The following is a 3,825-nucleotide window of genomic DNA, read 5'->3' as shown; positions in this document are numbered from 1 at the left end:
ATTCAGCGATGGTAATGCCATTGAAATTCAAGTAAAGTTGCTTAGATATTCTCCTGTTGGAGATGGTTATTGCCTGGCAATTGTGTGGTGCACATGTTACTTGCCACTTGTCAGCCCAAGTCTGGATATTGCCCAGGTCTTGCTTCCTTTTATAATGGACTGCTTCAGTAGCTGAGGATGCACAAAAGGTGCTGCAAATTGTGCAATAGTGAGCGAACATCCCCACTTCTTACCCTATGATGGAAGGAAGGCAACTGATTGTTGGGCCTAGGATACTGCCCAGAGGAAGTCCTACAGTGATGTCCTGGAACTGAGATGATTTCCCGCCAACTACCACAACCATCATGCGTTGTGCTGGGTATGGCTGCAACTGATTGATAGTAACCCTGATTCCCAATGACTCCAGTTTTGCTAGGAATCTATGATGCCACACTCAGCCAAAAGCTGCCTTGATGTCAACGGCAGTCACTCTCAGCTCACATTTGGAGTTCTGCATTTTTTCCATATTTGAATTGAGGCTGCAATAAGGTCAGAACCTGAGTCACAATGGCGGAAAACAAACTGGGCATCAGTGAGCTGGGTATTGCTAAACAAGTGTCGCTTGACCCTACTGTTGATGTCCCCTTCCATCTCTTTACAAATGATTGAAAGAAAGCTGATGTGGCAGTCATTGCTTCAGTTGGACTTGTCCTGATTTGTGTCGAATGGACAAAATTCGGCCAATATCCATATTTCGGACATATACCAGTATTGTAGCTGTACTGGAATGGTGTGGCCAGGGGCAAGATCAAGAGCCAAAGTCTGTTGCCAGAATGCTGTAAGCGACCCCAGCCTTTGCACTATCCAGTGCCTTCAGCCTTTTCAATGTATCACGTGGAATATATCGAATTGCTTTAAGACTGGCCTCTGTGCTTCTGGGGTCCTCTGGAGGAGGGAAAGATGAATCATGCACTCTGCAATTCTGGCTGATATTTGTTGTAATTGTGCAGCTGTATCATTGGATTTGCAAGGCTCTTCCATCATTCAGAATGGGGTATTTGTGAAGCTACTTCCTCCGGGGAGTTGTGTAATTGTCCATCACAATTCACAACTGCATGTGACATGGCTGCAGTGCTTAGACCTGTCCCGGTGGTTGTGAAATCACTTAGCCCTGCCTATTGCTCGGTGCTAATGCTGATTGGCACGCAAGTAGCCCTGGGTTCCAGCTTTACAAGATTGACACATCCTTTTTAGATATGCCTGCTACTGCTCCTAGCATTCCCTCGTGCACTCTTCATTGAACGAGGGTTGTTCCCTTGGCTTGGTGACAATGGTAGAATGGGGAATATGCCAGGACATGAGAGTGCAGATAATGTTTCAGCACAAGTCTGCTCTTGCTAATGGCAAACAACGCCTAATGTTTGCCGAGTCTTTGAGTTACCAGATCAGGATGTATTCATCTACATATTTAAAAATAATCTGAATATGTTACAGAATAGGGATGGCTATTATATTTAATAACTTGTTCGAAAAAAATGTTGAGAAAGGGGATTGGTAAATGAATAATACAATTCCTACAGTTATGAAGGTGGACAGAATATGCCCAGAGAATCATAGACCAATCAGGTTAACAACAGTGCTGCGAGAAATAATGGAATGTTTACTAAAGAAGAAGATAGAAAACCATCCAAATATGAGGAAAGAAATATTGAGTGGACAGCATGGTTCCCTACTTAACAATCTAAACAGATCCAGGGTATCACAAGCAATGATTTCTCATCCCATTGCTGCAGTAGCACATCTGGATTCCCTCGGGGTCCCCTCCCTCACTCATTCGTATTTCTCATTGAGGTGCTGACCCTCAGTGACATCATATTTTTTTCATCATGTACATTGATGATACACTGCAGCCCCTCAGATCTCTTTCTGCCACACAACCATTGCCACTTTATCAAACTGCTTATGCAATATCCAGTGCTGAATGCAAAGATATTTCCTTTCCTTCTTTGGTCCCTGCTACAAGCTCCCCTATCCCAGCTTCAGACTCCATCCTACTCAGTGTGAAAACTCTGCGACCTTGAACCAGACTGTTCACATACTTGATTTCATATGTGACCCAAAAATCAGCTTCTGACAATGTACCTGCATCACCACTAAAATCACCTATTTCCAACTCCACCAATCTCCATTGCACAACACCACATCAATTCAACTCATCTGCTCCTGGAGCTCTGAGCAATCATCTTGTTCCCTCGAGACTTGATAATCCCAATCCACTCTTCGCTATCTCTCCATATTGTCGCCTCCATAACTTTGAAATGGTCAAAGCTGTATGTCCCATGCCCCACAAAATCACCACCAGTGAATCTACAACATATGTTGGCTCCCCTTGGAGAAATGCTTGCATTTTAAATGCTTTTATTTTAAAGAAAAAAGGGACCTTTAAATCCATGATACCTCGCTGAATCAGTAGTTTCCAAAAACGCCACCAATATCCACCGCCTTCTGAGGAAGAGAGGTCCAAAGATACCTTCGAAAGTAACATTCAATACAAGCGAAAACACTGCCATCAGAAAATACTTTGCACGTCAAATAGAATCAGCATATCACAAACTTTGGAAATATCGTGAAACCAATTGCAGGAATTGCTAATGATTTCAGCGACTAACATCAGAATCGATAAGTAGCTGATAAAATTCACCGCCCGAACAGGGACTTGAACCCTGGACCCTCAGATTAAAAGTCTGATGCTCTACCGACTGAGCTATCCGGGCCCTTGGCGCACGGCCGCACAGCGACCTTTACTGGCTGACAGCGAACATTGCATCCTTCACATTCTGTCCTTTTCCTGCGGCCATCCACTGTGTTCACCGGATTTCCCTCACGCACCCACTCTCAATACCATCGCTAAATTCAATCACAATTGCTTTTCACAAATCCTAACCTGTTCACTTCACCCCAAAGTCCGGCCCGTGCCCAGAAAATGTCTCCCACTTTACTTTGTAAATTTGGCGTGCTGCCTGATTCAAAGAAAAATTATATAATATTCGTCCAACAGCTACATTTAGGTTATTTCAAACACGTGCACTATATTCAAGGAGCCGACCATATAACAACCCTCCTGAATGAATGTACAATAAAATTACTGAATTGGACGAAACACAATCACAAAATCCATTCATCGTGGGTTGTTGATGTGTCACTGATGTGGATGATTCACATGAGAATCGAGAAATTAAAAAAAAAAGTCGGCAAACAGGAAATTAGACCCTGGGCCCTCATCTTAAACGTCTGATGCTCTGCCGAGTGCGCTCGCCGGGGTAGCATCTGGAATGTTACATAACGCACGTTCTCTGGTTGCCATTTAACCAACAATTCCGAGGAACTGCAATCACAGTCGGATTGCAACACTTCCTGCTCGAACTTCCGACGGAAGGAGGGTAAGAAATCTGCACCGCAGCGGGATCCTCGGGCCTTTAACAGCGGGAAAGTGAAGGGACGCCCGTTTCTTTACGGCATGAGCTTCGGTAAAGCGACAAAGCAAAGAGGAATTTGAGATTAAATAACACTGAAGCTCCGAAGAAGCGTCATAAGGACTCGAGACGTTAACTCTGTTTCTCTCCCCACAGATACTGTGAGACCTGCTGAGTTTTTCCAGCATTTTCTGTTTATGTTTCAGAGTTCCAACATCAGCAGTATTTTGCTTTTATCCTCAGATGAAATAGGCTAGGAACAGAAAAGAACACATTAAAATATTTTACAGGCAAGTATTTTAAATACAGGGAAGCATTGGGAATGGGAGCACAATGGGATAGAGAGGATAGTAGCCAAAGTAGCCGCAGACCG

At 43.8% G+C, this 3,825-nt stretch overlaps 1 non-coding gene across 1 annotated transcript; it reads right to left on the bottom strand.

Annotated features, from left to right (window-relative positions):
- Positions 1–2,680: 2,680 nt before the first annotated feature.
- On the bottom strand, positions 2,681–2,753 carry trnak-uuu. The gene has a single exon. It is a non-coding gene; the product is annotated as a tRNA-Lys (tRNA).
- Positions 2,754–3,825: the final 1,072 nt, after the last annotated feature.

The sequence above is a fragment of the Carcharodon carcharias genome, chromosome 24 (genome assembly GCF_017639515.1).
Source record: "Carcharodon carcharias isolate sCarCar2 chromosome 24, sCarCar2.pri, whole genome shotgun sequence".
Lineage (NCBI taxonomy): Eukaryota > Metazoa > Chordata > Chondrichthyes > Lamniformes > Lamnidae > Carcharodon > Carcharodon carcharias.
Note: the sequence above shows the minus strand (reverse complement) of the source record. Positions and strands in the feature narration are given on the sequence as shown.